Genomic DNA, 23,779 nt, shown 5'->3' with positions numbered 1-23,779 from the left:
AACCCTGGGTTTAGCAGGCCAATGCTCAAACCACTGAGCTATCCCTCCCCCCTCCGCTGTGGCACCAGAGTAAATCTGGGGCAGAGACTAGACCCGTGTTGGGCAGTCCTCGATCCCCATTGGCCTCTAGTCCTCCAACTCAAGTCGAGTGGAGTAGTCCAGCCCAGTCAGAGCAGGCTTCCCCGGATGTCCGGATGCCCTCCATGCCAGAGGGCCTGCAGGCAGCCTGGGATGTCATGTCCATGCCAGTACCAGGAGCACTGCCAATGTTGGCCCCACACTGCAGAGACAAGCCACTACTGGATCTCCACAGTTGCCCCCGACTTGGTACCGGTCTTGGTCGAGGGAACGTTCCCGATGCCCTTCGCTGCTGAGCAACCATTCCGTGCGTAGTCCACATGGGTCACCGTTGACTCCCACCAGGTTGTCTGGCTGGATTCCATCTGACTGAGACGCCAGGCACCGCTCCACCTCGAGGCATGAACACCAACGGGACCAAGGCAGACACCGCCAAAGGTCCTCGTCTCGGAGGGACCATCGTAGCAGGTCGCTACACGAACGTCAACATCGTTCCCGTTCGTTGGCTTGCTCCAGGACCCTGCCACAGCACTGCTCCTGCAGCCCTGGGCGTTTATCACCAGCGAGTCGCTGTCGCGGATCCCCCTGTCGGAGCCGATCGCCACATTGAGATCACAGTCTTGAGGTTGGCACCGCTCCTTGTGCCACCACTCCTCTTGGTCCAGGGATAGTGGCAGGTCGTACGTCAGCCCGGCCTCCATTTGTAGCCATCCATCGATGGGTCAGGCCACCCAGGCCGAACAGCCTGCCCCCCTGGTGCCACAGCAGATGCAGTGGCACTGGGCCCCGTGGCCGGCACCATGGTACCAGTGGGCACCAGTGGGCACCATGGCCCCCGACGCAGCCCCCGGTGGGGGTTTGCTCGATGGCCGGAGCCTCAGAAGGGCTGTCGGCCTCCCTCTCCCGGCTTCCAAGGAAAGAGTTGGTGGAATGTACATCCTTGGCACCGTGCCCGGAGACCAACCAGGTGGTGGACCCTCCAGTGCTAGTGGACACACAAAGTATGGCGCCAGCCTCCTCACCCTCCCATGATGAGGCAATTACTGCCCCTTCTCCCTCCATCCCACAGGAGGACTCTAAGGCCCACCAAGAATTATTAAAAGGGTGTCATCAAGCCTCAACGTCCAGGCAGAGAAGGTGGAGGAGCCCTCAGACTTCCTGTTTAACGTACTGTCCACCTTGGTGCTGGGCAGGGTGGCCTTGCCTCTCCACGAAGGGGTGGCGAAAATTTCAAATGCCTTGTGGCAAACACCAGTTTCATTGGCCCCCATCTCTAAGAGAGCAGGAACGCAAGTATATTGTGCCCACCAAGGGGCATGAATACCTATACATCCACCCTGCCCCTAACTCCCTGGTGGTCAAGTTGGTCAGCCACAGGGATCAGCTGGGCCAACCAGCCCCTACTGCGAAAAACAAAGATTCAAGGAGGCTGGACTCATTTGGAAGGAAAATTTAGTTGTCCTCGAGCTTCCAGTTACGGGTGGCAAACCATCAGGCTCTCCTGGGCCAGTATGAGTTCAACCTGTGGGGCTCTTTGCCCAAGCTTAAGGACTTCCTCCAGGAGCATGACAGGAAGGAGTTCAAAGCGCTGGTGGAGGAGGCAACAGCAGTTGTGAGGGCAACCCTGCAGGCAGCATCAGATGCGGCGGAGATGTCTGTGCGATCCATGGTGTCCATGAGAAGGGCGTTGTGGCTCCTGCTCTCTGGGCTATGTATTTATATATTTTTTTAAAAAAGTTTAAGACTCTGAAGCAGAGAATAACCCACTGGGCTGTCCAGTGGGGTTTTAAAAGAGAACTGGATAAATTCATGGAGGTTAAGTCCATTAATGGCTATTAGCCAGGATGGGTAAGGAATGATGTCCCTAGCCTCTGTTTGTCAGAGGGTGGTGGTGAACAGCAGGAGACAGATCACTTGATCATTTCCTGTTAGGTTCACTCCCTCTGGGGCACCTGGCATTGGCCATTGTCTGTAGACAGGACGCTGGGCTGGATGGACCTTTGGTTTGACCCATTCTTATGGCCCATTCTTATGGCCCATTCTTATGTTCTTATGATGAAAAACTCAGCTAAGAGATTGCCTTGATCAGTGATGCAACACACTTGTGTTCTTTCCTTCTCCAAGTGACAGTCATCTGAAGACCCAAAAAGAGGAACATGAGAAAAAATAGAAAATGAAACTAAAGTTGCTCCAAGAAGAACTTCTGAACGAGTTTCAATTTCATGAGTCACCAGTTTTCATGAAAACCACTTCCAGTAATTTATTCATAACTCTTTTATTTTGAATAAAGCACCATAGACTCACATGACACTTGTTAGACAAAAGGCACACACTCTGTCCTGAGGAGTACAGTTTAGGTAAGAAAAGACTAAATATCATGCAGGCTCTCTTTCTGATGACTCTGAGATCTTGCACGAGAACCACTGTAGCTTCATCAGTGGCTAGCAACAGTGGCAGTGTTAAATGTAGAAAAATGAACCCATTTGATGTAAAAGTCATTGTGGTGCTTTAACATGGAAACTCCCATGTCACTCCTTAGCCACTCTTCAGAAGTGAATTGGCAGTGAGGATTGAAATGCATGTCAGAAAGGAGTATTACTAGCCTTGACTTATGTAAGCCAGCACTTGAATTAAGAAGGGCCAGGGCCAGAAACTGGTATAGGAAGGGGAGCCAGATCTCCCCACTGCTTATGTGGCACCCACTCTCTTACTTGGCTTTTCCCCATAACCCCTAGCTAAGCTTTGGCTAGCTTCACCTTAACCTTTACTTCCCTTAGAAGAATGCATACGGATCCCTGTTACATGGCATAAGGCTCACTAGTCTCCAGTGGTGTAACCATTTGCTGTGTTGTTGCTTGTTGTTTTCTTCTTATTCCTCATTTATATCTTCAGTTGTGAATTCCATTTATTCCAGTCCTTGTCGAGCCTGAATCCTTCTAAAATATAAGGGTTCCAAATACCAGAGTCCCCTACAGGTCAGAGGCACATACGTCACCATACAACCCTCTCTTTTGCTATTACCTTGTAAGCGGGCCGACTCACCCCTGCGGCGCCTCCTGCTGGTGACTCCTGGGAATTAGCTCCGTTCCAGCTCTGGAGCGCCCTCTGCAGGCTGGTGATCCGCCTGTCCTCTGGCCCCCATGTCCCTCCCTGGACCCGGTGCCCTTTTACATAGGGTGCTGCCCCCTGGCAGTAACCCCTTTCTCTCTGGGTCTCCCCTCCCCAGGGAACCCCCACCCTCTATCCCCACCTTGCCTCAGTATATGGCTACTGCCAGTCATTGTCTAGCCCCACGTCCTGGGGCAGACTGCAGTATCAGCCTACTCATCACTGGCAAGATTGGGTTTGGACCTGCTGCCTTGGCCTACCCCAGGGCTGCCCTCTGCAACCCCCAGTACCTGTTAGCCCTCTGCTAGGCCGCAGCCTGGGGCTTTCCAGGCTAGAGCTCCCCAGCCTTTCCCCAGCCCTGCTTCACTCAGGTACCTTACGTCCAGTTCCCTGCAGCCAGGCCCATCTCCCTCTACAGCTAGAGAGAGACAGTTTGGGCATCTGGCTCACAGCCTCTTATAGGCGCCAGCTGAGCCTGATTGGGGCGTGGCCCAGCTGCAGCCACTTCCCAATCAGCCCAGCTTAAAAGCTGCTTTCTCAAGCCCCAGCCCCTTCCCAGGGCTGTTTTTAACCCCTTCAGGGCAGGAGCAGAGGTCCACCCTGCTACATACCTCATGTGAGTTCATGGTGCAAAGAGAGGAGTAATAAATAGAGATGGCCAAGATTTTCAAAATGTGTGCTCAGAACAGGAGCAACAAGCTGTCTTGTATCATGACCCTGACTCAGAGGTGAAAGTAAGCTGGTACGGGCTGGTACAGAGGACCAGTAAGAAAAGGAGACTGACTGAGGGAGGGAGAGAGAAGCCTGCTCCCTGCATAAGAATAGTTTAAACTCAGCTGTTCCCTGATGGTTCAGCCCCCAGGGCTAGGTTTCTGGCATCCTTGTTAATTTCACTCACAGTAGCTGGGGGGGAGGGGGTTGGGGGGGGGTGTTTGACCATGGCAGGGGTAGACCTTTTCTGCCCCTGGGATAAGGGGATCTCTCCAATACTAACATACACAACAAATACAAGCATTTGGCTGCACAGCTTAAATCCAGAGCTAATAAAAGCAGGTGGAAGGGGAAAACTTACTGTCACATTGGTTTCTTGGTTCCTCCCTCCCCCTCCTCCAGCCAGGCTGCAGACAAGGCTCTGCATTCCTCCCCCCACACCCCTAGCAGGGGTTCTCCTCTAGGCTCTAGATTGCAGTAGGGACACTGGCTGAGATGCCTGCTGCTGCTGCCTGCAAAAGAACAGTTTAAACTCAGCTGTTCCCTGTGCAGTTCAGTGCCCAGAGTTAGGAGCCGTTTCTGGCATCCTTGTTAATTTCATTCCCAGTTGTTGTTGGGCGTGTGTGACCATGGCAGGGGCAGTTCTTTTCTGCCCCCAGGGTGAGGGGATCTCCTAAACACAATCAAAATCAGGAACCATTTCCAAGTTCAAATCTATCCCATTCCCTCCCCAGCAGAGGATCATGGTTGTGGTGTCCAAACTGCTTGCAGATCCTCTTTGAAATGTTACTGTTTAAAAAAAAAAACACAAAAAACATGGAGAACATGGTGGAAAGATATGTCATGATGATTAGGGTTTATTTTGGGCAAAGCAATTTTGCTAAAGCAACTAAAGATTCACAGGGAAAGCGAATAGCCCCCATAGACAAAACCACAAAGGGATTGGAGGGGAAAACTGAATATTCAGGGAAATTATTGTGCCTCCTTTGAAAGAAATAGTAGTTTTCATTCCAATCCATCCTCTTTATATATTGATTTAAACACCTGAAATGTCCTTAGGACATCGGGTGCAATCTCAGATCTCTTTTTGTTTTGTCCTGCCTGCAGAGTGCAGAGGCTGAAATTGACAAAACTTTCTCTAAATATCTTGTATATTTCATGAAGGCTATTCCAGTTGTCCTTCATTCACCCCTGACTTCCCCTCCCACTCCCCCACCCCCGGCTCCCTCCCTGGCTGGCTGACTGTGGTTTTTGCCTTGGTTACTTACTCCTTGGCAGACCCAGCCCAGCAGCACCTGCTGGCTCTCTGCAGGCAGCAGCCCACAGGGGCCGGTTGCTGGGGTCGCTGCTGGTCGGTGGCAGGCTGCAGCTGCATTGTTTGTGACACATTCATACACATACACATACATACAGTCAGAGGTGAAAGTAAGCCGGTCCTGTCCAGAACGGTGTACCGGCAAGAGCCAGTATGCCGTGCTGGACCGCATCAATTTCCACGGCGGGGATTGAAAGGGCTCTGGGCTGCCCGCGGCTGGGGGGAGCCCTGAGCCCTTTAAATCCCGGCCGCGGCTCCGGCGGCTGGGCTGGGGCAGGGATTTAAAGGGCTCAAAGCTCCCCGCGGCTGCGGGCAGCCCAGAGCCCTTTGAATCCCGGCCACGGCTCTGGCGGCCGGGCTGGGGCCAGGATTTAAAGGGCTCTGGACTTCCCTCAGCGGCAAGAGCTCTGGGCCCTTTAAATCCCTGCCCCAGCCTTGCAAAGCTTGGGGTTCCCCCTGGAGGCCAGAGCCCCAGGCCCTTTAATTTGCCCCTGAGCCCCGGGGGGCTCCCAGCCACCTCTGCAGCTGGGAGCCCCTGGTTGATTTAAAGGCTCTGGGTCTCCCAGCCACAGCTGGTTCCCCAGGCCTTTAAATCTTGAGAGGCCACGCCTCTTCCGGATGAGGCCACGCCCCCCCAGGACTCCGGCAGTACCGGTAAGTCCTGTAAGTTACTTTCACCCCTGCCCTGACTAGTTGTAGGGTTGTTCCTGAGCCCCGGGAGACACATGCTGGTTTACTGCACTAGGGTTTTTGTAAGGGCTGCTCATGCTGATTTGCCGTCGTAAGGGTGTGGTGCTGGCAGAGGCACGATTTCTTATTTTTAGAAGAATTCTACTGAGGTGGGTGCTTTGAAAGACGCATAGGAAGAACTACGTGAACTCTGCAAACATATAACATGGTGAAAGGGCTGGTAGCATTATTGGCCTCGTAGCCTCGACAGTCTTCATTCCCCTATTTGCTGAGTAAAAACTGCTGACTCTGCTTCAGATCAGCTCCTGCCGTCGTGCCTGGTCTGTCATTTGGTGCCATTGCTTTATTTTGAAGTCCTGCCCTCCACGCTCCTGACACATGCTTCCCGGGTGACCTTGGTCCTGGCTGTTGTCCTGTTGTAGTGATTGACTGTTTTTGGCTTCACCCCAGTGGGTCTAAAGGCAAACATTGTGTAGATGAACAGAATTCACGTTACAAGAGTGACTGAAGGATTGCTTGTGTGCAGAAATGCTGGGCTGAAGTATGGGAGGGGATCAGCCCCCTCAGCACAGTGCGATGCTCAGCATATCAAAGGCATAACTGCAGTGTTGTCAGCTCATGCAGTTTTATCCTGCCTTTCAATAGCTTAAGAAAAGAAAAGCCCCAGCTCCTGAAGTCATCTGACTACATGAGAATCTCAGTTTCTGGACATGTTAAAAAAGTAAGTTTCTAGCCCTGCTGGGTGCAGAGAAAAGCTTGAAAATATGAAGGCTCAAAAAGCGCAAGGCAAATAAACCCCCCCAAAACTAATTTATTTTTAAAATCTCATGGATTTTTGTGGGCCTAATTCATGACTTCAAATGCTTGGGGTTGGCCACACTTTAGCTGAACAAGTTTCCACCTGCAGGTGGGAGATGCAGGAACGTTGGTGGAGGGTTGGGGTGGAAATCTAGAAAACGTGGACCTGAGAACTGCTCAGCAGTTCTACAGAGGAAGAGGTTCATCCTGGGGGAACTGGTGTGACAACTGGATGGTAACATAAGTCTAGGTTGAGAGGCCTCATTCTATGATGTAACAGGATTGACCCATCTCTGTAGAGAATCACTAGGGCCAGAATTTTCTCTCTGGTCTGGTTCTCTTGTCCTGGGCCAGCAGGAGTTGGGAGTGCACAGGGCTGATGCTTGCAGCTGATCAAGGAACAGCACTGATGGACTCTGAAGGGAGGTCTGCTCACCTGCTGCCAGCTGGAAGTATAGCGGCTCTGGGGGAGAGAACTAGCAAGAGAACAACCTGGATTGAGCCTGACAATACAAATGGGCATTTGTTGTTGCATTCACCTAAAGAATAGTCCTGTGGTGGTGTTGGTGCACACCTAAAACACAAGGCCCTTTTGTATAAACTCAGGGAACCCCTTTATTCACAGCCAGAAACCTGGCATATAGTGCCCATAGAGACTAGCAGCTTCTCTGCTAGCATAGGTTGATTCTTGCCTCCTGTGCAGCTACAGTAGCTTCATTGTTTCAGGGTTCATCCTAGAATCCATAGGTTTCCCAGACCCTTTGTTTGCTCTCACCTCTCTGCTCCCTCTGTCTCTCTCCAGGGGTTTATATGGTTGAACAGATAGTTGTAATGCTTCCTGTGTTATGCTTATAAGAAGGACATGAGATTATTTTTAGGGGAAAAGGCAATACGCTGCGTTTACTGAAGATACAACAATTAGCATGTGCATTTAATTACATAACACACACACACACACACACACACACACACACACACAGAGTCCCGCCAGTCAACATTACAGTTACTAGTCCAGGGTCCGGATCAATCTAGTGGCCAGCTAGGTTGATCACAGGTAGGGAGGAGCCGGGCTCTGTCAGTCACGACATGATGCTCTGGGGAAGTCTTGGCAGGACGAACCCAAAGTTTCATGGCAAGGCACCCTGTTTATATAGTGATTTTTTTTTTATTGGGACCAATGTGTTTTGCACCGTCATGCTGTATGGCGAGTGCTTGGTTTTCTTAATTGTTTTGTTTTTTTATTAAGTTTTTTAGGGAGTTATTCTATGCTGGTTTTGATTACAGCTATTTTGTCCCCATTGATAGGTGCTTGTTTTATTTTTAGAGTCATTCATTTGCCCTTCTCTGACATTCAGTAGGGGCGTGTTGCAGCCTCTTGGCACCCTTGCATTTGTCTCCGGTTCCTCCCTAGACCATCTGGTTCAGCGACGGCCTTCACACTTATTTTTTAACACACACATTTTTTATTTACACACAAAACAGAATTAATTTACACTGAACATTTTGAACAGGAACATCAAGTTGCAATGCAAAAGAAAACAATCATGGCATTCTTTTACCTATTTTAAAATGCTAAACCTACAACAAAATGGTGACTGGCTGTAACGATGCTGGTTCTGGCGGGACCCAACTGAAAGTGCTGATTCAGTACCAGTTTCTTAAAACAGAGCAGTTACAGCCCAAGGCTGGGGTTTTTCCACCTTTAAGGCAAACCAGACCAGCCAGACAAAGAGGTCTTTGGTCTCACCCCACTGGCTAACCACAAGTCACACAAGCAATTCCCTTAGACACTCCAGTTTCCCAGTATCACCACCAGTGCCACTTGTTATGGGAACAAATGGTTATGAAAACCAATACCCCAGTAAAAGAAAAAAGGTTCTCTCGATCCCAAAGGACCAAGCCCCAGACCCAGGTCAATATACAAATCAGATCTTACCCATAAATCACGCTGTTGCTAATCCTTTAGAATCTAAAATCTAAAGGTTTATTCATAAAAGGAAAAAGATATAGATGAGAGCCAGAATTGGTTAAATGGAATCAATTACATACAGTACATGGCAAAGTTCTTGGTTCAGGCTTGTAGCAGTGATAGAATAAACTGCAGGATCAAATCAAGTCTCTGGAGTACATCCCCAGCTGGGATGAGTCGTCAGCACTTTGTGTAGAGCTTCCATTTGTAGCAAAGTCCCAAAGGTACGAAGCAGGATTGAAGACCAGATGGAGATGAGGCATGAGCCTTTTATAGCCTTTTCCAGGTGTGAGAACCCCTCTTTGTTCTTACTGTGGAAAATTACAGCAAAATGGAGTCTGGAGTCACGTGGGGAAGTTCCTGCATACTTTGCTGAGTTACAAGGCGTATTTGCCTTCTCTCAATGGGTCCTTAATGGGCCATCAGGCAGGCTAGGCAGAGCTAACACTAACTTGTCTGGGATGTCACTCAGAAGCATAGCATAAGTTTGAAATACAGACAGTATAGAGTTAATTTGTATAACTTCAACTACAAAATTGATACACACATATAGACAGTATAACCATAACCAGCAAACCATAACCTTGTCTTAGACACCTCACTTGACCCCCTTTATACAAGATTTGGTGCCACTACAGGACCTTGGTTGCAAACATGTTCTATATGGTCCCAGTTCAAATCAATAACATGACACTGGCAAAGGTTTGTTACTGCCTTGAAATTAGTCCAGACACAAATTTTGGCTGATGCATTTCTACCAATGGTGTATTAGGCCGTGTGTGTGTGTGTTATTTAAAAAGGGTGGCTAGCAGGATATGGTCAAATTATACATCAATATATTTAATACATGCTACGTTATTATTTTATTATTTTTTATTTTAAATTATACAAAATACAAACATTAAATCCTACTACTACATCTAGACTGCAGGAAACTGCATCTTCTGTGGTTAATCATTCAGATTTTGCTGTAGGGAGTCCTGAGGCCATTGAGGGCACAGGCTTATTCATTAACACATGTTTATAAACATGTCAAGGGCACCAGAGCTTTGGAAGGGCACTTTCTTAGACTAAAATCCTAAATATTCCCCTGCACCCCATGGATGCCCTCCCTCCAGAGAGAAAAATTGGTGCTCTTCAAGTTCTCAAGTGAGTGAATGTAATGAGTATAGAAACTGCTAGATGGCCTTAGTCTCAAACTCCCATCATCTCCATGGTCCTTTAAAAGGAAAATGGATGCATTCATTTGACACACACACATCAAGAACAAGATTATGCAATGCATTGCCCCTGCATGGGTCACCATTAGTGAGGATTGTACCTAGGCTGCCTGAATCTAAAAGTTTGGGCTTCTGTTGGCTGAGCCACAGAACCAGGTGCCCCAGTTCACAAGCTGAAACTTCTGTGTGGACTCTCCACTAGAGGGAGACAGAGTTACACAGTTAATATGGCTTACAAATTGTGACGATGTGCAAATATCGGTCTGGGTTCTCCGCAGGAAGAGGAGTTGTGGCCAGGGCATGATGTGGTCTTGGCGAGTCTTGGCTACTTGTGGTTCAGAGGCGATTCTAACATCCACCTAAGGACTCAGCAGATTTCTGGCCAGGCTCCAAATTCTAGGAGACACAAAGGGGGCTTGAAGCCACTTTTGCTTGCCCCCAATTGCTGTGTCTAGTACCAGAGTACAGGTATTGAGAACCACGGGATCGATGTGTGTCTCACCCTTTGGAAAATATTCCCTAGTTCAAGCCGTGCAGGAGTCCTCTTTAACCGGTCTGGCAGCTCATACACAGAAGAGCCTAATCTTGGGAGTAAACAGACAGTAAAAATATTTAATCTCCCTGAAAACAAATAAGTTTGTAAAGTGAAGTTCCTCCCTCCTCCCCACCATCCTCCCAGCACTGGAAAACTTTTTCATAAACAGTAGTGTCTGTCACGCTGTCTGGAGTGGCTCACGACTGTGAGTGCCAACCTCAGGGCAGACTGTCAAGAACCAGGGGAGGGACCCCAAACTGGTTGTATGTTCTATAATTAGATTTCACCAGCCCTGTAACAAGTGTGAACTCCTAAAGCACTTTAACAGTCTTTCCATGGAGTCACAGACAGTCCCCCTAGGGCATCCTCTCATGCCACCCAGGCAAGCTGGACTTTGGTTGCTATACACCAAAGATCACAAAATACTCAGGTTGTTCCCAGTCCAAGAGACCAGTAATTTACCCCAGGTCAATTTGTACTTTAGATCTCTCACCAAAGACAACACTTGTAGCCAGTCCTGTAATAAACTAAACATTTATTAACTAACAAAAAGAAATGAGAGTTATTACCCGGTTAAAGCAGGCAAGCATATATATACAAATAAGTTACAGTCTATGCTTTTAAAAGGTGACAGTTTTAGTAATCTGTCAGCTCTGTATGTCTTTTAGGGTTCACTGTGGGGATCTCTGCTTCGGTTTTGTAGCTCCAGCTCTGTGAGAGTCCAAACAGCAAAAAGAGAGAGGAAAATTTTTCTTGTCAGCTATTTGTATTGTCTTCTGCCAGAATTCAAGCTGATGGGATGAGCCCTTTTGCACCTTTCCTTTTATGTGTATGAAGGAGCAATTAACAAAGTCCTCCCTTGGGGGAGGGATAGCTCAGTGGTTTGAGCAGTAGCTCACTAAACCTAGGGTTGTGAGTTTAATCCTTGAGGGAGGCTACTTAGGGATATGGGGCAAAAGTTGGTCCTGCTAGTGAAGGCAGGGGGCTGGACTCAATGACCTTTCAAGGTCCCTTACAGTTCTAGGAGATTGGCATATCTCCAATTATTACCTTTGTATTATGATCTCCCATGACAGTCCATTTAGTTCTGAGAGGCCTTCAATCCCTCCTGACTAAGTCCACAGTTTCAGAGCAAACATTTTTTAAAAGTTACAAAGCAAAAACGTAAATAGTATGTGATAAAAAAATTATAAATGAGATTAATGCATGCGGCAATTTACATAAAGTCTAAACACTAAACATGTTGTCATAAATGCAATACCCATCTTAACACACATGTGAAATGGACTGGTTTCCAGCAATGAACTTATCAGTGCTCAGCTGAGGCCTAAAGCCTTGGCAAGAGTTGGCACCTAGTCTGCCAGCATCACAGTGGCCATGTGGAGTGAGCTGTATTTATAGCAGAAATTTAACTTTTTTATAATAGGTAATATACCTATCTCCTAGAACTGGAGAGAACCTTGAAAGGTCATCAAGTCCAGCCCCCTGCCTTCACTAGGAGGACCAAGTACTGATTTTTTACCCCAGATCCTTAAGTAGCCCCATCAAAGATTGAACTCACAACCCTGGGTTTAGGAGGCAAATGCTCAAACCACTGAGCTATCCCTCCATCAAAAATCCCTGCTCCCAAAAAATGCCCCAAACATCACTGGGAGGGTTTGCAAGCTGCATCTGAATGTTGCAAATCTGTCTTTACAGTGGGTTAAACCAAAATCCAAGATCTGAACCTTGGGCTGTTTTAAAATGTTCACCTTGAGCCCATCTTGAATTTTAATCTCTTGTGCAGTTTCAGTTGTGCCACTGTTCCCACAGTGCTAGTCTGGCCACAGTCCTAGCAGATAAGGGAAAGTGTTGTAAAATGGAATGTTTAGGGTGGACTGTTAAGTCGTTTACACATGACTTTGACATCTGATAATTTTTTTTATAAGTGCCCAAATGACTAAGGAGCTAGGTCATTAGGGTGCTTTTAAAAATTCCCCTAAGGCCTACAAGGGTCAAAGAAACCATGTCAGAACCCTGCTGTAATGATGTCTACTTGCAGTATGTTTAGCCACTAGGAGTTTGTCTAGGGAGGGCTGGATGATAACTCTGCCATTCTTGGTGATGTCAGGGGGTGGGGCACCACAGAGCAACCTGCCCTTACCGCTGTGCAGTAACAGGAGATATGACGTGATTATTTTTTTAAAGAGGTGCTGAGCATCTGCGGCTCTCCTTGATTTCATGTGTGTTTGGCACCTCTGAGCACAGGGCCAATAGTCTTTCACTTCTCGATCATTTGCAGTTTGGAGTGCAGCCCAGATCAATAGCGAACAAAGCTTGTCATCTGACGGTCCTTCAAGAGCAGATATGAAATTAGTTCGTGTTCTTGGCCCGATTCCCAGAGCACAGCTCATTGAAAAGGGGCCTTTCTGTGTGTGCCAAAGATACAATGGGGTTGGATACCAAATCCCGAAGGGAATGTCACTTGCTCCAGGTCTGGGGCAATTACATTGGCAAGGCAGCGTGGGGAAGCTTGCTGCTCTGTTGCCTGTGACAGAGAGAGGATGTCTGTCTTTAGGGCTGCCAATCTGTCCACCATTCTCACACCCTCAAACAAAGTCCTACAGCACTGATGGCCAAAGCAGTGCAGCACACACCACTAATACCGCAGAAGGCAGCTATCATAGAACACTAACTCTTTACAAATGTGAGGCTCTCTGGCTCCTCCCTCTCCCCAGGACACGAGCCTGCCCCTTCCACAGCTCTCCCCAGATTACAAATCGTAATTTTTTGTAATTTCCAAACAAGGGCTTACTCTCTTCTCTGTCAAGTGTGTGGTGTTTTTAAAGCCAACACCCTATGAAACTTTCCGCTGGCTGCTCGGTCTGTGACTGACACAGACGTCCATTGTTCTGATATTCCACCCTCCCATGCTAGAGAGGTTCTTGTTCCAAGACACTACCTGCTGGGGCATCTATGATGGGAATTTGCCCCAGTTCCAGTAACCAAAGGCCAGTGTGCAGAAGGAGAGCTGCTATTTGCAGTGATCAGATTAACCCTGGGTTCAAGGAGGGTCCTCTTAATCAGTTCATTTTAATGCTCATTTGAATGTATTTTTCCTGCTACTCAGTCACACTTTTTCTTTAATTAAAATAAATTGATTATTTTTGAACACTAATTAGAGCTGGTTTGGGAAAAATTCTCATGGAATAATTTGTAGGTTTTTTGGGGTTGAAAATGTTTTGAAATTTAGGATTTTTCATCCAACGCTAGAGCTAATGAACAAAACCAGCCTATGACAGCCCTGCTGCATGTAAACCCTGTGCTCATCCATATACAACATGGGCAATGGCAGCACAAGCTTCCCTCCGGAGCCCTGCTACTAACCTGCATGGATGGCACAAGGGGTGAGAGGATCATTTGGTTCATTCAATCCTTCAGTAAATTCGGTGTTTCTTCCCTGCCTGTGCTTTGTCTGTGCTGTTGCTATAGTGAGGATAACTTTGCTATTTTTAAGTCTATGAGCTGTAACTGTAGGGCTACTGCAGCATTTTTATGTATGAACTTGGCCCTATGCCTCTGCCATGCTTTATATAGAACCCTGCACTTTCCCAGGATATTTATCCCCCTGGGATATAGGTGAGGCACCAGTCTTATAGTCCCTCTCTGTTGGCTTTCCTGTTAGAACAGTGTGACTTAAGACTTGCTAACTAGGGCATCTAAGTCCATTGTCTCTGGGCCAGACCTTTAAAAGTGAACATACTGAGTTTCAGCATCCCAACTTAGCCCTTCAGACTGATCTTCAGCAGTGGGTGCTCAGCAGTCTCTGAAAATCAGGCCCCTTTAAGATGTGCCAGGCTGGATACCCAAAATCACTCAGCACTTCTGAAGATCTTGGACTCTGGTTTTAACTCCTCTGTGGTTGGCTCTTCTCAATGATGCTCTCAATGGACAGACTGGAGAAATTAACTTAGCGCTAGGGCACTAGAAGGATGAACTTCCAAAGGTGCAGGGTTAAGATTGGGCACCGGGTTGGATCACTTGTGTATGTGATCAGAATACGTCTATTTGCCTGTCTCTGTGGCGCAGGAAACCACTCAACCATATGGTTCTGTGCTGTCCTAACAGGGACACTTTCCTGAATTGGAGCCTTTCTGCAGAATGCATGGCTGCCGACCTCAAATTTAAAATGCCCAAGCACGGTCTCTCCTACCCCACTTCCACTCCCCCACACCAATGTAATTTCTTCCCTTTCAACTGACTCACTTCCCCACCTACCCCATGTTCATAGTCAAAGTTACTGCTCTAACTAGAGTTGGCCGTATCCGCGTGTTTCATTAACTGCAGGAATTCCACCCTCTGTGCTGTAAAACCTGATGCCCCTGTTTAAGAACATAAGAATGGCCATTCTGGATCAGACCAGTGGTATCCTGTCTTCTAACAGTGGCTGGTGCCAGATGCTTCAGAGGGAGTGAATAGAATAGGACAGTTATGGAGTGATCCATCTCCTGTCATCCAATCCCAGTTTTTAGCAGTGTGATGGGGGTGTTCACACCACACCAGAAAGGAGGGGGTTAAAAGCAGCCTAGAGAGGCTGCACAGGGAGCAGCCAATCAGAGAGGGGTTGCACAGAGCAGCCAATCAGAGCCCAGAAGGCTCACATAAAAGGGAGCTACAGGGCAGAACAGGGTCTGTTGCTGTAGGGAGTGCAAGGAGAGAGGACTGTGTTTCTAGTGGGCTGTAGGAAGGTAGCATGTTGGATGGAGCAGTTGCTGGCAGGGACCAGAGGAGCAAGAGGGTGCCCCTGGCTGGCTACTGGGACTTGCTGGCTGGAGGCCCTGAAAAGAAAGTGAAGAAGGTGGTGTGACCAAAGGGAAGTGGCCCAGGGAATTGAAGCAACTCTGACTGAGAAGTTAATGAGAGGCAGCAGAGCTATCTACAAGGTCCCTGGGCCAGGACCCAGAGTAGTGTCTGGGCCGGGTTCTCCTCCTCTTCCCCCACCTCCCAACTTTCCACTGTGGAAGTGGATAAACTATAAAACTGGGAGATATTTCCCTCCCCCCCGGGGGAAAACACAGATGGTGACATGGCTGGAGGACTGAGTCATGAAAAGGACGCTGGGTTTCCTGGCCTGAGACAGGTCTGCAGGCAGACAAGGTGACAAGAGAGGCACCACCCAGGTGCCAGCTGAGAGAGCTACCTCCCCAGGAGTTTAGGGATGCTCTGAGCATTGGGTTACATCCCTGAGCATCTTGGCTAATAGCCATTGAGAGACTTAACCTTCATAAACTTGCCTAATTCTAACTCCCTGCCCTCTACACAGTCACAGTCACTTCCAAGCCAGAGCGTAGCCCCAAAAAGTGCCTAGCAGCACAGAGTGGTGAGGTGCTTCCGGCAGGGGGCTTCTGGGTTTCCCAGCATCCCACAGAGGAGGAAATTGTCCTCAATATGTGGGGGCAGTCATGCCGGCTCTGAGTGAAACATAGGCTTAAATAGCAGAAGGATTTGGTTGTGTGACATACTTAAGTGCTGACTAGAAATAAAAGGACTTATTGCTGGGACACTTTTTTTCCCTTTCACACTCCAGAACCCTCCTAGTCACTGTTCAGTCAGCAGCAGCAAAGTGCTTTCTCGGCAGGGGGGCAGCAAGGGTATCTTGCTGACTTGGACCCTGCAGGGCGGTGGGGAAAGTTAGACTGGAGGCTGGGGATGGACAAATCCATGTGCATCAAATAAAAACTGTCCTCAGGGCTTCAAAAAGAATTAGACAAGTTCATGGAGGACAGGTCCATCAATGGCTATTAGACAACATGGACACCCAACCCCATGCTCTGGGTGTCGCTAAACCTGTAACTGCCAGAAGCATCTGCCACTGTCAGAGACAGGACATTGGTCTAGATCGGGGTTCTCAAACTGGGGGTCGGGGCCCCTCATGGGGTGGGAGGTTATTACATGGGGAGGTCGCGAGCTATCAGCCTCCGCCCCAAACCCCGCTTTGCCTCCAGCATTTATAATGGTGTTAAATATATAAACAAGTGTTTTTAATTTATATGGGGGGGGTCGCACTCAGAGGCTTGCTGTGTGAAAGGGGTCACCAGTACAATAGTTTGAGAGCCACTGGTCCAGATGGACCATTGGTCTGACCCAGTATGGCCGTTCTTACGTTCTTATCTCTCTGCTGTCTAATGGATGCACCAGTCAGGGCCAGCTCTGGCTTTTTTGCCGCCCCAAGCAAAAAACAAAAAGCAGGGGAGGGGCCGCCGGAGCGGCAAAGCAGGGGAAAAAAAAGAAAAACACCACCATAAAACCATGGTGGGGCTGGAGCAGTAAATGGGGGGGGAACAGGGCGCTGGAGCGGCAAAGCAGGTAAAGAAAAAAAAGAAAAAGAAAACACGGTGCAGCTGGAGCGGCAAAGCAGGGAAGAAAAAAAAAACCTGCAGCACAGCCGGAGTGGTAGAGCAGGGTGGAGGGGAACAAAACAAACTGCACGGCTGGAGCGGCAAAGCAGGTGAAAAAAAACCAACCTGCGGCGCGGCTGGAGCGGCAAAGCAGGTGAAAAAAAACCAACCTGCGGCGCGGCTGGAGCGGCAAAGCGGGGGGGGGGAGAACGGTGCGGCCGGCAAAGCAGGGTAGAACAAAACAAAAAACCCTACAGGGCGGCCGGAGCCAGGGGACTCCCTGTGCTGCAGAGTGCGCGCCCGGTCTAATGGGGGAAGGGCAGGGAGCGAGGGGGGAGAGAGAGAGAAGGGGGCAGCCAGGGCTTCAGGGGGGCGCTCACCCCGCGGCCCCGACCTCCGCGCCGCCTGCCGGGAGGGCTCCAAGCTACTCCGATCGGTGGGGAGGGAAGGACGCGGGCTGCCCTGCCAAATTTGCTGCAGGGCGCTGCCCTCCTCTGCCCCCTACAGGGCGGCCAGAGCAGCAAACAAACAAACAAAAAAAAGCGTCAGTGCCGCCCTAGGTTTGGGCGGAATGCTGCCCCCTAGAATCTGCCGCCCCAAGCACCAGCTTGCTCAGCTGGTGCCTGGAGCCGGCCCTGGCACCAGTAGCACTGTGCAGATTATCATTTGCTTTGTAATTTGCTCCCTATGTAAAACACTGTCAATCACTACACTTTGCAAGGAATTTCCATATCTTAAGCAAATGTACAATTCCTGGTCAGTTCCCTGATTCCGGTGACATGTTGAATCTTCCATGGTTCAAAGACCCATTTGCATTTTCCCTGAAGCCCTTTCTCTGCACAGAGGGAAATGAAAAGCAGTTTGTAAACTGAAAAAACTGGCTTTTTGCAATAGGTATAGCCCTGTGAGTAAGCTACACGCTCAGGGCCATGCTTAGCCATGCGAGAGGGAAGCCTAGGACTCTGATGCCTGGGGGCCTGCCTGACATGGGACAGGAAATAGAGCTAAGATGGGAAGATGCCATTACTGTGGAACTTGCTCAGGCATACGCCCTTAATGCTTCTTTTGACATAAATAGCGAATCCTGTTGTTTTGTGTGCTCCATGAGAAGCCAGTATAAGGAATGTTACTAATAATAATGAGTAAAATTGGGTGGGACCCTCTTTTTTTCCCTTTTTTTTTCTTTTTTTTCTTCTTTTTTTTCTCTTCACCTGAGAATTCAGCAAGGACAGGCATTAAAACAGCTTTGTCCCTACTCCTGAATGTTCAACAGGGTGTTGTGTGTGAGTGTGTGTGTGACACTGAGTGCTTGCAGGGTGCGTGTGTCCGACTTCCTCAGCATGCAGCGCCCATGTGTACTGATGTCAGTTGGGGCAAGCGAGTCTATTACCTTCTCCCACCCCTGGCCATGTACATCAGCAAGACTGGGGAGCGCTGAGGCAGCAGGCCGGGGTGTTAAGTGTCTCCATACTGCTGGCTGGCAATCCCAGGGCGGAAGGATTTTTCCTCCCAGCTCCAAGTTCCCATGGAAAAGTGCAGATAATGCTGCCTTTGGTTGGACTGACTGCTTCTTTCTCAGCCAAGCCTTTCAAGGGAGCCCTAACCCTGGTGTGACTGCATTTGACAGGCTCCTCTTTGGAAGGAACCAGTTGGCATGAGGAATGTGGATGCCTCCATTTTACATCTGGCTTAGGTGAAAAGTGAAAATCCTTACAGGGGGGTTTCAGTCTCTTCCCAAGTGTCTTCTATCCTGTCCTCATGCCTGAAACCAACCCCCAGTTCCACCCCAGGGCTGACTTTTGCCCAGTCAGAAAGCTCAGCTGCAGGAGTGGTAAGGGTCAGGCTAAAGGGGATGGTAGCCTTGGCACGGCTGTGTACTCCAGAACATGCAGGCACCAAGTCTACTTCCTCAGTACCAATCAGTACATCAGACTCATTGGCCAACTGCTGAGTCTCCCTAAAATGGACAGAAGTAAACTGTGGATCTTCCTTACACAGGTTCTAATTTCCTAATTGTGATGAGGGGTATCAGGCCCAGAAACCCCCTGCTGGAGACCTCAGGGTCCTACCATACTTCATCCCCAAAAAAGGAGAATCCTCCAAGTGGTCTAGAGAGGCTAGGTGGGAAGCAGCCAATCAGAGAAAGGCTGCAGAGAGCAGCCAGTCAGAGCCCAGCAGCCCTTACAAAAGGAGTTGCAGTACAGCACAGTAGTCAGTGTTGCTGGGAGGCAGAGGACCAGGGGCAGTGTTTCTGGCTGATGGAAGGAACTGTAGTACCACAGATGGATCAGTTGATGCCAGGGACTGGGGGAGCAAAAGGAAGCTCCTGGATGGCTGCTGGGACTTGGTAGCTGAATCCCCTGAGGTAAGGGTGAAGCGTTCGTGAACGTGAAGGGGGTGTGGGGAGGTGGCCCAGGGAACAGTAGCAGTGGTAGCGGAGTTAAAGGGGATGCAGTGGCAAGTGGCTGCTGTTTGTAGGTCCCTGGGATGGAACCCAGAGCAGTGGGCAGGTCTGGGTCCCCTCCACTGGCCACAGGTGGATTGGCCTAACCCCAGAGTGGGCAGTTTAATCCCTGAGGAGGGGAGTTGAACTAGGCCCAGGAGAGGGGATTGAAGATTCTGCAGAGGGTCAATGATATTGGACTGCATCCCCCAGAAGGGGACCTGAACTGTTTAGTGGCTCAGCCAGAGAGCTGGGCCCAGAGAGGGTGAAGGCATTAACTCCAGGGAGAAAGCTCTGGGGGGCGGGGGTACAACCCCATACCAGGGTAGGAACTGTTCGAAGACTGTGGGATCGTTTAAGGGACTGAACCCAGGGAGGGCTGCAGCAAGAGATGTTCCAACCATGGGATTGGCCCCTGTTGGACTGTATACCCTGGAAGGAGTTTGTTTTGCTTGTGTTGCATGTACAGATTGTGTGTGACTCAGGCAGAGGGCTGAGTTGCTCAAGACTTACCACAACCAGAGAGAGAGAGAGAGTGCAGGGACACACACTCAGCCAAGGGGTGCTTGTTCCTCCCCTTTACACTAATAAACCTATGTCTGCCCATCCTGCCCCTGGTCACTGTATTCAAATTGGGTTCATCAAGGTGGTATCTTAGCAACATCTCAGATCCCTGCACCCAACACACCAAGGGCAGAGAGGTTGGGCCAGATCCTCAGCTGATGTGAGTCAGTGTTGCTCTACTGCCTTCAATGGAACTAGGACAATTTTCAGAAGCAGTGACAGTGGTGTTGTAGCTTGTGTGACAGGATTGGTGGGCACCATGAAGCCATGTGGCTACTTCCCACCACTTCCATAAGAAGCCTGTCCCAGCCCCTGGAACTGTCACAAAACTCTTTCCCTGGCTCGCTTGCCATCCAGGGCTAATTCCCACGGGCAGGTGAACACGTGGCATTATCACAGCTGGGATCAGAATATTCCCCTGGAAGAAACCTGGAACAGTGAGCATGTAACAGCTGCTCAGATGTGGGCAGGCCCAAGTAGGAAGGGCCTTACCTGGTGCCATTCAGGTTTCACATGCTGTTGTTAAATGCAGTCTTTGAGCAGTTCCATTGGCTTTTTGTGCTCTGCTTGCAGCATAAGGGAGGATATCCTGCAAAATGTAGGGTAGATAGCAGTGCTGCCTGCAGATGATGAGAGAGGCTGGCAATGATACTCACCAGGGTCCCAGCTCTTGCAGGTGGGGGTATGTGACTGGAGAAAGGCATGTGCTTGCGAGGGGAATTGGATGGAATATCTGGCCCTTCCCCTCCAGTGGTCTTCAAGACTCAATTAGGAATGGAGCCCAAGGATCTGATTTTTCTGGGACATTCAGGCCCTGCTCTGGCATTATGAAGGGGCTGGAAAAGGCCCATTGAGAATGGCCCCTCCCTGGCTTTTGGAGAGCTGGCATAAGGGCCTTATGCCAGCCCTGCTCCCAACATCTTGAATAGAGGGCAGGTGGGGCCAGCATGGGATTTGAGTGCAATTGCACTGTGGTTATTCTCTGCCTCCCCGGGGCCATGGGAAGCACAATACAAATAGCGGCTGCTTCCTGGGGGTTAAGCAAGCACACGATTCGTTGCCGGTGGAATACAGGGAGCACATAGCTGGTTTAAAGTACAATTTGCCTAATCCCTCCCCAGCCATTTCTGTCTCAAATGCGGAGATGGTGAAACTGAGAATCAGATCCCAGGTCCAGTGTTCCCAAGTATTTGGGTACACTTGGACTTAATGAGTGCACTAACAAAAATGATAAATGGTTTAGAAAACTTGACCTATAAGGAAAGGTTAAAAAACTGGTCTGTTTGTTCTTCAAAAAAGAGGACTGGGGGGAAGGGGGGAAATCTGCCAACAGACTTGAAATATGTTATGGGCTGTTATAAAGAGGATGGTGATTAACTGTTCTCCATGTCCACTGAAGGTAGGACAAGAATGAATGGGCTTAATCTGCAGCAAGGGAGATTTAGGTTAGATATTAGGAAAAGCTTTCTAACAACAAGGGTAGTTAAGCTCTGGAATAGATTTCCAAGGGAGGTCAGGGAGTCCCCATCATTGGAAGCTTTTAAAAACTAGTTGCACAAACACCTGTCAGGGATGGTCTAGGTCAGTGGTTCTCAAACGTTTGTACTGGTGACCCCTTTCATGTAGCAAGCCTCTGAGTGTGAACCCCCCCCCCCAATAAATTAAACACTTTTAAATATATTTAACATAATTATAAATGCTGGAGGCAAAGCAGGGTTTGGGGTGGAGGCTGACAGCTCGTGACCCCCATGTAATAACCTTGTGACTCCTTGAGGAGCCCTGACCACCAGTTTGAGAACCCCTGGTCTAGGTTAACTTGGCCCAGTCACAGCTCAGGGGGTTAGCCTTGATGACTTCTCGAGGTCCCTTCCACCCCTACATATCAATGATTCTGATCTGCTTTTATTCTTTAGGTAGCTGTCCATATATTGACCAGACAACTGCAGGAATACGGGAGTTGAAAGTACTTGCGCTTATACTTCTACTTTCCACAGCACACTTGTACTTGTACGTAATTCTGCAATGGTGCACTGGCCAATCATACTAAAGTCTTGTCTTATCAGTACTTCCAGCAACACTGCCTAACTCCTAAGTCTGTGCTCTGAGCATGAGACAATGCAGGGTGTGTGGATACTGGATGGGGTGGTGCTTGTGTGAGCAGTGACTGTTTGTACTCTGAAGGGGTGACGGGTGAGGCTATGGCTGCGTGTATGAGGGAAGGAGTGATTTTGACTCCTTTCTGAGAGAGGCTCCATGCCTGTCTCTAGGGCAGCTCTCCGGAGGGACTCTGTGCTGTGCCACAGGCTCAGCAGCGGTACTGCCTGCCCCTGCAGCTCACCAGCCCTGCTGTTCACAATGGCAGCCTGCTCTCCCTTTTGCTGCCAAAGCCCATCAGTAATGGGAGCAGCGCAGGGAGCGTGGGAATGCAGGGGAGGGGGCTGAATCTTGATGTGCAACACACACACACGGTGCAGCTCCCTTTTGTCTCCTGCTTCCAGTTGGGGAGCCCTGTCTAGGGAGCTGGACTTGCTCAGCATAGCTGATCGCCTGCCTGTGTGTGGAAGGGGGGGCCAGCAGGTGCACTGAGGAGAGGTTTGCCTGGCTCTGAAGCAGTTGGTCGTTCTTGGAGATAGGACACCAGACGTTTGCTGGGCAGATTAATGAGCAGATCTGGTAATGGGCAAGTCAGTCCTACAAATATGTGCAGGTCTGGTTGCCAGCATTTCTCACTTGACTGCTATCTGGCTGCGTTCTCGCTACTCTGGCTAGTGTCTAAGGAGCGGGGCTGCCATTGAGGGAGGTAGGTAGTAGGGTGACCAGACAGCAAGTGTGAAAAATCAGGACAGAGGGTAGAGGGTAATAGGAGCCTATATTTAAAAAAAGACCCAAAAATCAGGACTCTCCCTAGAAAATCGGGACATCTGGTCACCTTAGTAGGTAGGTTCTTGGCCACCTGGATTTTTTTCCCCCCACAACCATCATCTGAATGTTGCATTGTACCAGATCATCCTTGTTAGGACTACAAAGTCTGAGCCCCAGACGCCCCATGGGCCAGGGCTCCACTGCTCTGTCGTAATCATCCCTTTGTGGCACAGCAGACCCAGAGTCCTCCTCACCCGGCAGCCCGTAGGCCTGACAGAAACTTGAAATTGCTATCAGTAGTGTACTGGCTTGGGCTCCCCTCTGAGGCCGGCATTTGTAACCAGAGCTGGATCTGAGTGCAGCCAATGCGCAGGCCGGGCTGAGGTGCTGAGCTGACCCATTGTAATGATGGGGGCTGTGGCACGGTTTGAGTCTGGCCCAGGGCTGCCCAGAGAATTCAGGGGGCCTGGGGCAAAGCAATTTTGGGGGCCCCTTCCATTAAAAAAGTTGCAATACTATAGAATACTATATTTTTGTGGGGGCCCCACTTGCCCCCCACTCCCCTCCAGAAGCCATGGTCTGATCCCAGACTTCCTCCTAGCCTGGGGATGTCTGAATGTGGGCAGTTGGTTTGGGTCTCTCTAGCTGGCATTATGCCAGTCCTGTTTAAGCCTTGTGGATTAAAGGAGCAGACAGTTCGCTTTGTAAGGGAAAGCAGGGCACGTGAAAATCCGACAGCAGCAATTGAAGCAGGCACTGGTGAGGATCACATCTCAGACTCCTGTCTGTATCTTCCCAGCCCTCTCGTCCCTGGCTACAGAGTTAACAAGCTCAAGATCTGTGCAAGCAGCCGCCTGTCTGTGATAGCCAGTCTCCCTCTTTGCAAACAATGTATGCAGAAGCCCCCTGCAGCCAGTCATGATGCTCTTAGCTCCCTAATGAGCTCCTGTTGGCACAATGTTAATCCCTGTCTCCTGCTGTTGTGCTGTTTATTTCCTGCCGTGTTGATGTTTGCAGCATTGGTCGATCTCCAGAGCTCCTGAAGCCAGTACCTACCCACCTGCACTGGCCCTAATGCACCCTCAAAAGCTCTGCTCCTCTCACTCCCG

Source organism: Mauremys mutica, chromosome 4 (assembly GCF_020497125.1).
Source record: "Mauremys mutica isolate MM-2020 ecotype Southern chromosome 4, ASM2049712v1, whole genome shotgun sequence".
Lineage (NCBI taxonomy): Eukaryota > Metazoa > Chordata > Testudines > Geoemydidae > Mauremys > Mauremys mutica.
Note: the sequence above shows the minus strand (reverse complement) of the source record.